The 13,295-nt window shown below is 30.8% G+C and overlaps 1 pseudogene; it reads right to left on the bottom strand.

Moving 5' to 3' along the window:
* Positions 1–229: 229 nt before the first annotated feature.
* On the bottom strand, positions 230–5,258 carry LOC107030350 (annotated as a pseudogene).
* Positions 5,259–13,295: the final 8,037 nt, after the last annotated feature.

Consider the following 13,295-nt stretch of genomic DNA (forward strand, 5'->3'; position numbering starts at 1 on the left):
TGTGACGGTCCGTCGTGCCCACGACGGTCCGTCCTGCCATTCCGTTACGAAGTTCAGAGAGTCGATTTCAGTACCCAAATTTCAGAATTCTAAGTGTTTTGGAACGAGACCCCCTCGACGGCCCGTCGTGCCCATGACGGTCCGTCGTGGGTTCCGTCGACTCAGACTGTTTTTCCAGAAATAAAATCTGCTGCTTAAAACGACTAAACAGGTCGTTACAGTACTTGTATATATACAAGATAAAACTTTGTGTTAAAGAGAGCTCAACATCTCTTCCACTATTCCTTTGAAGAACAATCCCACGACAACTCACGTCACTTCAAGTCTTAAATCTTGTTGGATGCATCCCCAAAGAAAAACAATTTGAGAACAGCTCATATGATGGTTGTCACCCTCAAAACATTGATAATCATGAACACCCAACGCTGACTAACATAAACACATATGGAGTATTATGAAATATGGACCTATATGATTATTTTGTAAGTTGTGATAAATGCACAATTCATAGAAGCATACCTCAACCATACAAGTATACCTCAAGCTTGTCTTCTCCGGTCATTTCTTCAACATATTCCTTATTTCTGAAGATCGACTCTTTAAGTTGAGGGTTGTACGATACATTGATAAACTTTAATGACGCAATATCTCCAAAAACTGTCTGGGATGTCCATAAGCTCATAACATCTACTTATATCTAGTTTCTCTAGCACGGGAAAACATTTCTCTGCATCAACCTGCCATTCAGAAAATTGCATACTAGCCTATTTTAGAGATTTGAGATTCTGGAAGGTGACATCTTCCATGTTCCATTCTTTCCCCTCCTCGATCATTGTGTCTTCTAGAATCAGTTGGGTAGTCTAGCAATTCTTGACAGTGTACCGGATGTCAAAACGAGCCCTTGCAACCTCATTTTCTTCAATCTCAAAGGGAAGTCGTGTGTATATTCATCGAATGAATCCCAACAAGAAGATAAACAGAGTTCTTCAAGTTCGTTAAGGACATCCAATCTTGTAAAAAATCTTCTCTCCTGAACATTCTCATATGATAGAGACACTAAGGATTTGAAGATTAAGAACCTTTTGAAAATATCCTCTGTGTATTCTGAACCGAGAATGTAGAGCTCATTCGTTGTTGTACAAATCAAAGAGTGTGAAATTAGGCCTTAGGCCTAACTCATACCCAAAAGCTAGCTTAAAGGGAGGAGGATTGCCCAAGACTTATAAGGAGTCCACCCATATCATTTACCACCAATGTAGGACTTTTGTCATTCACAAAACTTTATCGGCACATCTGTAGCTATGCAACGCTCGAAAAACAAGGCGATAGTACCATGCATGATCTCTCCAGGTTATTCACCACCAGAATTTCTAGATTGCAGAGGTTTGAAAATGACGGAGGAAGAGCTTTTGCATTCATCTGAATGATTAAGTACTTCAAATGAACGAGCATACCAATTTCATTCAGCAAAGAATCTGGCAATGTTATGCCCTGCAAATCCAAACTTTTAACAAACCTCAAGTGTTTTAGGTGACTGTTGGAGGAAAGACAATGCTCATTATCAACCTTCAGAGAGAGGAAGCGTTTAACATAAGGATTCTTCATTTCTGGATCAAACACCACAAAATTTTCATCGAAATGACATAGATATTTATTAAAACGAAAGATAATTCCATGTGGCATAAGATCCGAAGAAGAACAGGAAGACGGAGCTTTTGAACCTCCTAGAAGTGAAGCAAACTTTTCCTTTCTAGATTTTATATGACAAAAGTCATGCACAAGATCATGAATTTTGCAAATAGAATTATCAAAAGGTATTACCAAGCTACTGGAAATTAACTCATCCAGTACTTCTTCTGCACTTTTCATCGCAATCTGCTCCACAAATCCTAGACCAATCCATAAATCTTTCAACACAGAGATCCATATATATTCGTCCTTTGGATAACTTGCAAGGTAAACCAAACATGGCTTTATGTGATCTGACAAATGGTCATAACTTAATTGTATAACCTTCACAACTTCCTCTTCATCCTTAAAAATAAAGGAACTCAAATTATTCAGAACTTTAAGCCACAAAGCCTCTCTTTTTCCCTTCCTTGAGATGACTCCATTGATTAGATCAAGTACTAAAGGAAGACCATCACACTTTCGAGCTATCTTTTCCCCAAGATCCTTTAGTTCCTCAGGGCAACATTCTTCTCCAAATACCCATTTCTCTAATAACTCCCAATTTTCTTCTGATCTTAGCAATCGAAGACAAAGAGGATTGCTGTGGCATTTTCCATGCAAAGCAACTCCGACTAGTTAAAATCACTCTACTTCCTTTCTGAAATTCAGGTAAAGGTCTTGTTAGCTCATCCAATGTTGCAGTATTCCACATGTCATCCAAGACAATAAGGTATCGCTGTGCACATAGTTTTTTCGGTAGCTTATCAGCAACGTCATCATCTATATTTTCTGCAACAATTTTTTCTCATTTCGTTCCTGGTCGATTGTGCACCAAGCAGAAACACGAAATGATCAATTATGGACTTATCATTATACAGTCTGTATGCCAAAGTAGTTTTTCCAAGCCGTGGCATGCCAACTATGGAAATGACATCTACCTCAGCTGGTCCGCTGTTGAGCTTCCTAATCATCCACTCTGTCTCCTCCTCAAAACCTACGATTATTTATCAACTGTATTCGATGAGTTTCTTTCAACCAGGTTGTTGGGAGCGTTTGCAACAATAGTATCAATGCTCTTGGGGATCTTCTCTTGTACCTCTTTTTTGTCAAGCTTGATTCTTTTCTACGGTATCAGGAAGTATGAAGAGAAGCTGCGATAGACCATGATCTCGGGCAAGAATTGACATAATGACATGTTCCGCCTCATATGCCGAGTCTAGAACACGCATCCAAAGATCTCTATGAAACTCTTGCTCAACATACCGGAAGACGATCTTATAATTTCCAGGTCTTTTTTCACCTGCTTAATTTCTTCTTTTTATCAAAGCAACTGAAGAAGCATTGGAATTGACCAAGTCGTTTAAGTTTGAGAGTAGAAGAGTCATGAAGAGCGGTCCATCACTCATGGGGAAGCGGAGCCGAGATGAGTCTGCACGGGCTATCAAGAAAACATTCTTCAGATCTTCCTTGAGGAGTTCAATATTTTCCAGCAATTTTAGACTTGTACCGCTTGTTGCGTTCATATTCTCTTCTAAGTTGTGATAAAGAACAAATACCTCCTTGGTAAGTTCTCTAACACGTTCCAAGAGAACAAACAATTTGTCATGACAAATAGCGTCCTTCGGCACATTAGTAAGAATAATCAATAGGAACTCTATCATGACATGAATGTTACACGTAGAAGTGTTAGGAGTAACAGCATTAACCATGTGCTCTTGTAGATGAATCAGAGATTCTCTAAGAATGTCCGGAGTGGCTTCTACGAGCTGCTTGATGAAATGTCCAACTTCTTCCGACTCTGAACCTTTCAAATTTGTACAACATATGTGCATAACCTCCAGTTCAACAGGAATAACCTACACAAGTATATTAGCTAGCTTGGAGTTAACTCGAGAGACATCTCATTGAATTCGTCAAGTTGAAAATACAAAAGAGTAAAACAGAAGTTTACAAATCTGTGAGCCATAAGTTGAAGATGAGGTATGGCATATTTAATTGTCTCAAACTCAATGCAACCATTTACTTTCAACCTATGGGAATCTCATAAATTGCCAATTACATTCTGCAGAAGCTCATATTGAGTGACTGATGTAAAAATAAGTGCAGAACACAACTTGGGTAGATATTGGAGATACATGAGGATGGCATCCAAAAGTTCAAACAAACGATCCTCAGTCATGGTTACACGACTTGGTTCAGCATAGGTAATATATATAAGTTTTGATATTTTCAAAGAGGTCATGATAATTCATATTAACGAGCATGTCTTATCCATGTCGATGCAAAAGTGACTGAACCAGATCATGAATCTCATTTGATATACAAGACATTTTGTCATTACAACCTTCTGAAAAGAAAGAGTAATAAAGATGAAAAAATTCTGAAACAAACATCAGCTCCAATGTCAAATATCTATGTCAAGGGAAGTTATAACACACCCATTACTTAGCCTCTATATGAAATCTAGAAGATTGACAATGTCCTCGTGAAGTACAATGGATGACACCTGCGAAAACACCAATGTTGTTTCAAATTATGTTAATATATAGATGGTGATAGTTTAGATAGAAAAAGGGAACACCTGATAGTTACGTGTGGAACTCACAAAAAATGTGATAGTTCATATCCAAAAAGGGAACAACTGATAGTTGAGGTGTGAAATTCATGAAAACGTGATAGTTCAAATATAAAAGGGAACAACAAATAGTTGTGTCGTGATCAAACTCGCGAAAACGTGATAGTTTATGTATGTTTTGACTATTAACTCTAATTTTCAGTCTTAAATTACAACAGGCAACTATCACAAGTGCAGAAGACTTTCTCCAGAATAGCCTAATAGAGAAGCCAAATGTTTGTCCTGTTACACCTCAATTCTTAAAACAAAAAACGACAGCCTGGTGCACTAAGCTCTCTCATTGTTTACGCGCATCTCTCTAAACAAAATCTCTTACTTTCCTAGTTCTTAAGCCATTCCAAATATGTTGTACTTAGGCCACGAAGGCCTGATTCTCAGGATCTAATACAAGGTTTGATTATATTCTTGCCCTTATATTCATCTTTTTTATGGTTGTGGTGTCCTGGTCAAATTTCACGCACCTCGACTAGTTTCACGGGATATCTGTCACCTCCCACCAGCAACAACAGGTACCAGGTAATCCTGACCATCAAGGCTAGAACCGTATATCCATTTTACCTTGTTATTTTTGTGCCTTGTCATTTCATTTGCAAGATCAATCTAACTCGCCTATCCTTAAATCAATTTGATAGATTCAACAATAACAGATGAGTTAGTGTATAGAGATCAAATCATTGATTCTAATAAGTTATAAATATTATATTCACCATCTAAGTTACATAAAGCAACAAACATATATACTTACAAGAATATATTAATTATGAATGAAAAAAATAATTAAATATTATATGCAACATACCAATGATTTGTTTTCCCCATTTTGTTTGTCCTTCATTTTCTTTTCCTCTTTCCATTCACACTAATCGAGCCAGAGTAGTTAGTTTTTTTCTTCCTTCTGTTCAACTTCTCTTTTTCAGTAGAAACAATTTACATCAAACTAAGACTGAAGGTAAATTGAAGATAAAGCCTACTGATAATGTCTCACTGTGTGGGGTTCCTATTTAATCCTTTGCACTTTAGAATATATCTTTTCCGGAAAAGGATAAAAGATGTTCTTAAACATTGTGAAATGGACAAAAATATTTTTTGCCTATACTTTGACTTAAATAAATTTTGGTTGTTAAGACTTTGATTTAAAAATATCCTTTGTACTCAATGTTTTGGTTCAGAAATATCCCTATAGTTACTAAATTGATCAAAAATGTCATTTTCCAAAATAAGTATATTATTTATTTTCTTTTTAAACACATGTTGTTTCTAATTAAAATATATTTAGGGCATGTTTAAAAGGACATCCTGATAATTGAATTTGGTGTAATTGGTGTAAATTACACTGTCTTGTCCTGTTTGGAAGGACAAGTAATTACTTGGTCAACAGGTAATTGATGTAATTGATAAGAAATAATTCACTCTACAATTCACAGACAGAGATTGTAAATTGCTGGTAAATACATGGTATAATTACCACCTGATTACTTTTTAATTTTTTATTTAAAAAATTACTTCTATTATTTTAAGATCTTTTTTTATTTTTATTATTCTAAAAATTTGTAAAAGTTTATTTTATATTTTATATTATTATATATCATTTTCTTCTTGTTCTTAATCTTACTTTACGTGAATCTACGTAATTTTTTCGTGTTATCTATTTTTTTATGACATGTTTATTTTCTCATTAGGATAATTTTATTAGTATTCTAACATTTAAATTAAAATAGAATTTATTGTTAAGTAAGGTTATAAACTTACGTTTTCTTTATTAAGAAAAAATAAAAATAAATCATATTTATTGCTATGTTGAAATTTGTTAGAAGAGTATTATGTTAATTTTTTATTTTGAATTTATAACTTACGTTATATTTTGAGTTTCATTGTTTTAGTAATATTGAATTTACATTGCACGTCATTTTTTAATTAGACTTGATAGATAATATTTTTGACAAACATTTAATAATCTATAATATTTTATTTATATATTATTCTTTTTATCAACCATGCATTTCACGATGTTCGTGGGAACTTTATACTTTTAGTTGTTCCGACCAATTCAATTGAAATATATTATTTTGAAAAAATATAAATCATTACAAAAAATATGTTTATTAATTAATATATTTTCAAAAAAGAAATATATCTTTAATATTTAATTTAATGTCATTTATAAAGTTTCTTATTTGACTAGTATAAATTTTAAATAATTAATTTTTTTTAAAATTTATTATAATTTTATAATTGCAATTGTGCATCCAAACAAAGCATGTTTAATTACACGATGACATCCAAACATGACATGTGTAATTACAATCTAATTAGATTGTGGCAACCAAACAAGTCAATGTAATTATTAGGCTGGTAATAATTACTACTCTAATAATTACACCAATTTCAATTACCAGGTGACTTTCCAAATAGACTCTAAATATTATTTTCTCTTCCAAATATAAAAAAGACATAGAAAAAAACATAAAAAATAATTGAAAAATAAAATTCAAATTTCGAAACCGGTGACTAACAACAACAATCATCATGTTTTTCAATTACACAATTAACAAACATAATATATTGAAAGTATAATTAACACATGATGCGTCCCAACATCCTTAATATTGAATTAGGATTGTATAATTGTTGGCATTCATAATTAAACAGTCGATCAAAATGAATGGAAAGAAAGTTTTATTTTTGTTAACAAACCTTTTATTGGTAGGAGAAAATTATATAACCGCTTTCAGTAAATCACTCGATTTGAAAAAAATGGGGAATATCAGAAATCGTGGAGCACGATTCACGTTTTTTATTTTTATTTTTTAAAAATATAAAACATAACTTTGAAAATAAAAACTATTGTTATATAGGTGGAAAAAAAACTGTTGTCATATAGTTGTAATTAAGATACTTTAAGTGTACACTTAAGTTTTTTTCCCCTAATAATATATTGTATAAAGTTTAGTAAGTAATAAACTTGAAATAAAGTGACAACATACTATTTTAAACAAGACGACATTAAAGTAATAATAGTAATATTGATGATAAAAACATATTTTAAATGATAATAAAAAGATGATAATCATAAAAATAGCAAAGTCAAAGTAAAATAGATAATTGCGATAGCAATAGTGATAAATGGAAAATAATAGTGAATTAGTATTCAACTTATTAACAATTTAGAAGTTCAAAGAGATAGCAACAGTGATAAATGGAAAATAATAGTGAATTAGTATTCAACTTATTAACAATTTAGATGTTCAAAGAAATAAATTAGAAGAAATGAGGAATAAAATTTGGTGTCAACAATAGGTCAACAATGCCCGTTTTCAATAAATATATTATTTATTTTCTTTTTGACACATTTTTTTCTATTAATATTTTTTAAAATTAGCAAATATTTATCCTATTTATATTCAGAAAAAAAAATTTAAAATACAAATATTTCTTATTTATTATAGTTATTTTTACGTTATATAAATAAAAATTAATGATGGATATACTATGATCATATATATATGATATATATTATCCGTCGAAAGGATACGTGAAGTTATTCTATAACTATTTATAAAATAAGATTAAGAAGCAATTTGTTTTCTATATTTTTATTTGTTAAAGTGATTTTAAAAGAAAGAAAATAAGAAAATGCTTTTGACATAACATTAATTTACAAAATGATCATCTAAACACCTTTCAAAATTCATGTGTTATACAATAAGTATCTAATGTCTGGAATACATAAGAAGGATGAGTTGAAGCTTAATGACTTCTTAAAAAAAAAAATTATGAAAGTGACACACTCTAATTAAATGCGTCTTTCCACATTCAATACACCTCATCATTGCCCTCATTCGCGTAATTCCACACACCCATTACTCTACTCTCACTTTACATATACAAGTATTTTTAGAATAATATTTTTTCCTATCGGGCGAACCCTAAAAGAAAATCTCATTGGATTCAGATAGGAAAGTTTACAAACAAAAAAAAAAAGAACGAATTTTTTTATAGGTAATCTCAAAACAAGTGGAGTGTAACATATTATATTTTCCACTATTGATCACAAAGACTCGAAGATGACAATTAATTAACAAAGTCTAAGATGCTCATGTGTAGTACTGTCCCCGTGATAGTATTCGAATTTCGAAAGTTAAATATTTTACGTAATTTTTTCATATATTTTTTAAATTATTATTTTTTATAATTTATGATATTTTTCACGTAATTTATAAATTAAAAGGTCAAACATTTGAAAATAAAATAAGTACCATGTGAAATCATGTTCAGAAATAAAAAGTTTTATACAAGGGAATATAAATTACTCCATCCGTTCATTTTTATTTGTTATGATTTTCTTTTTTAGAATCAAACATCTTTAACTAACATTTTAGAGAAAATAGTATCACCCATAAACTATTGAAAACTAATACTCCCTTAACGCTTCCATGGCACAGTGAGAGTATTCCACTCTCTCAAAGAGAGTGAGTATCAAAACATATAATAAAACTGTATTTTTAATTTTTGTTTCCATATATGTGTGTATTTTTAATTATTATTCTTTCTTATTTAATTTCTTTCTTCTTCACATCAACATAAAGTGAATTTCTCCACTACTCGCCTTCTCTAAGCCGTTGGAACATTACATTCATTGGATTCAGTATGGAATTTCATTACTCCTCTTGAGTCTAGAATTTTGATTTCCGATACCCTCGAAGTATTGGAAATAGAACAAAACTACCCTCTATCCACCTATTAGCTCCAAAATGCCCTTCTCATCCACCTATTGCCTCCAAAATACCCTTCTCATTCATCTTTGGGTTCAAAATTGACCACTTATTTAACGATTTTAAATTTAACTGTTTAAATATATATATTTTAAAATATTTGGTGCTCAACTATAGGTTATAATTTAATTTATTAATATCAGTTATAAACCAACTCACTATCCACTAAATACTAATTAAACCCCATCCAATTGACAAACCAATTCTAATATCAAAATCGACCTAAACACTACTAGAACACGACGAAATTACAGAAACCTGAAAATGACATCCAAAAATTTTTGAGTCCGAATCAAACCCTCAATTAAATTTAGGTTGAGCCGGTTATTTAGCAGGACACTTTCAATATGATTCTCTTTCAAGCTTGAGTTCGAAATTTATGATTAAAGGTAAAGAAGTGGTACATTCCGAATTTATTCATGTACTTTTTTTTAAACATAATTTTATAAATATTTATGATTTATTTTAAATATTAAAACTTTAATATATTGGTTTTTTAAAAAAGTTATCTATTAAGTGACATCACAAATTGAGATGAATGAATAATTAAGATGAACATAGTCAGACTTTTAAGTTTATCGATAATTTTTATTTAGACACATGAATTATAATATGTTTTGATTGAAGACTTGAATGTATGATAATATACTTCTATGACATTTTCGCCTCAAATTTTTAGAAACACTCATTGGCAATAGCTTTCATGTTGTTGCATTGGTAATGATGGGGCGAGTTTATTAATTGAGTGAGGTTTAATTAGTAATGAGTGGGTAGTGATTTGATTTATAAATTATATTAATAAGTTAAATTATAACAGTTGAGCGTCACATATTTAAATTTTTTTAAAATAGTTTAAAATTAAAATTGTTAAATAAGTGGTCAATTTTGAACCCAAAGGTGGATGACAAGGGTATTTTTGAGCCAATATGTGGTGGGAAGGGCATTTTGGAGCTAATAGGTGGATGGAGAGTAGTTTTGTCCATTTCTAATACTTCAAAGGTATTTTAGGTCCTTTTCCGTTTTGATTTTTCAATTTGTGCATGAAATTAAGAAATTTTGGAAACCAACTCTATATTAATATTATTAAAATTGTTAATCATCATTTGAAATGTCAAACCACGTGGCCAAATGGGTTAGAAAATTCATCTTGATTTTTGGTGCCCCAATTTAATAATTTAAATTCAAGTTTGGAATGAATTTTTGGCTGTCAACGAAACTCATATGCGATTTTAAAAATAGTAATGAAAAGATCCATTGTTATATATCAATTACCTCAATTTATAGAATTCGACAAAATCATCAATTGAAATAACTTAAGTGTCAATCAAATGATGAATGAAACTGTTAAAAATAAAATTCTCGCCAGATTTTACCCTTCAGAATTGTTGTTGCGGTTATCAATGATGAAAACATGAAACATATCAACTCCTCCAAAACTTGAGTTGATATATCAAAGATCTAAGACTTGGTAACATTAATGGTAGGAAGGAAGAATTGAGTTGGTTGATTGATAAACTTTTGATGTTTGCGATAAAGATGAAAATGGTGCAAAGAAGATTAATCAATGGCAAAAGACGAAAGATTATCCAAGATCTGTAACTTACACCTTTCAATAATAAAACTTGAAATTTCATTTATAACTACACATTTCATTACGATAAGCTTAAAACTATCACAAATAAAACTTGAAATTTCCTCTTCTATAACAGAAAATATTTCATTAAACAAATTTCAAGAAAAAATAAAAAAGAAAAAAGAAAAGAAGAAAGGGGCTGGAAAGAGAAGAAAAAAATATAAAAGGAAAATAAAATAAAGAAAAAGATGATACCCATTTTTCTAATGAAAAAATTATAGATATTATGTGGCAAGGGCAAGTACGTACTTTCTAACACAAATCTGGGTGTGACCTTTTAGAAGGCTATATATTTCATTTTTAAAAGGCTTAAGTCATCTGCAACTATTTAAAGTTGTCCGTATAATTCACTTAGACACCTCAACTTGTCCATGTGCCAATTGAACACCTTATTTGTTCAAAAATCATTTCTATTAGATACAAAATGTTGTCATGGCAAAAAAACATGTGGTTCACTTTCTTTGAGCGCGTTAAGGTATCAAAAATAATATTTTTTCTTTCCTTAACTTATACCCCTAAATTTATAAAAAATAAAAAATCAAAAATTAAGTAATACCAAAAAAAGAAGGACCGGTCGTCTTCTTCCCCCTCGTGCAATTATTCTTTGACCATTTTAATCATTTTTTTACACAACATGCACACCACACTCCATCCACCTCTCTTTCTCTCACCCTCTACTCTACTGTTCTTTCCTGCTTTTCCTTAATGTTAATTTACGTCTCAAAATCTCGAAGAAGTCTCATCTATCATGATGAAAAAGAATATGAATAGACTTTTGTAGGGTAAAACATTGTTATTATTTTTTTTTCAATTCTAATAAATAGTTAGTAATGTGTAGAAGATGAAGGTGATGAGTGAGAGATTTTGATTCTATCGAAATGAAAGAGAATGAGTGTTTAGTTTGAGAGGACAACAACGATGTAGTATTGTACTGTTGATACCAATGGAAGAGAAGAAATAGGTGGAGTGATGGTATACTGCCATCGTCGGTGTCGACACCGACTCCAGGGGAAATCAGAAATGGGTCTTTTGAAGAAGGGGGGAAGGGGCGAAGGCTGTTAATAAAAAAAAGATTTTTTTAATTTCTTAAAATACTTTTTTAATTAATTAACTAGACCTTTAAAAAAATCAAATTTAATGCCACATGTCAGCATATTATTGGTAAATCCATTATGTATTCGCGTTTGAGATACGCACATTTTTATTTTTCAACTGATTGTCCGTTTGTGCCAAATATGTATAAATTTTTTAAGGTTTAAGTATTCAATAGGTACATCCCTTAATTGAGGTGTCTAAGTGAAACATGAGACAATTTTAAGTGGTTGTGAATGACTTGAGCCTTTTAAAATGTATAGGGAAATAATAGGACTTCGTAAAGTATAAGTGTGCAATCAAAAATTCGATAATAGATTAAGGGGGCATTTAACTATTTTCTCTTTTCAATACTTCTATCTTTAATTTATTCACTTTAATACATTTTCATAAATATCTCAAAAAATTACAAAATAAAGAATAACTCCCAACACCTAGTTCTATTCTTTTAAAGAAAAAAGGCCTAAAATATCCTGAAGTATTGGAAATGGTACAAAATTATCCTCCATCTATCTATTGGCTCCAAAATGCCCTTCTCATCCACCTATTATCTCCAAAGTACCCTTGACAGCCATATTTGAGTTCAAAATGGTTTACTTATTTAATGATTTTAAATTTAAACTATTTAAATATTTTTTTAAAATACTTGGCGTTCAATTATTGTTTATAATTTAAGTTACGGAAAAGACCCTAAATGCCCTCGAAGTATTGGAATTGGTACAAAATTATCCTCCATCCACCTATTGGCTCCAAAATACCCTTCCCACCCACCTATTGGCTTCAAAATACCCTTGTCATCCACCTTTGGGTTCAAAATTGACCACTTATTTAACGGTTTTATTAAACTATTTAAATATTTTTTTAAATACATGGTGCTCAACTATTTATTATAATTCAACTTATTAGTATAATTTATAAATCAATCCACTACCCACTCGTTACTAATTAAACCCCTCCAAATTAATAAACCCGTCACATTATAATGCAACAAAAGGAAAGCTACTGCGAATGAGTGTACTTAAAAATTTGAAGCGAAAATATCTATAGAAGTAAATTATCATACATTCAACTGTCTAAATAAAAATTACCGATAAACTTAAAACTCTGACTATGTTCATCTTAATTATTTTCTCGTCTCAATTATGTGATGTTACTTCATAGAAAATTTTTTTTCTCAAAATAATATATTAAAGGTTTTAAAACAAATCATAAATATTTATAAAATTATATTTAAAAAAGTGCATGAATAATCCGAGATGTACTACTTCTTTACCTTTGATCATAAATTTCTAATTAAAGCTTGAAAGAGAATCCTATTGAAAGTGTCCTGCTAAATAAGCGGCTCAAACTAAATTTAATTGGGGCTTTGATTCTGACTCGAATAGTTTCGGATGTCATTTTCAGGAATCTATAATTTCGTTGTGTTTTAGTACTGTTTATGACGATTTTGATATTATAATTGATTTATTAATTGGGTGGTGTTTAGTTAGTA

This window comes from Solanum pennellii, chromosome 9 (genome assembly GCF_001406875.1).
Source record: "Solanum pennellii chromosome 9, SPENNV200".
Lineage (NCBI taxonomy): Eukaryota > Viridiplantae > Streptophyta > Magnoliopsida > Solanales > Solanaceae > Solanum > Solanum pennellii.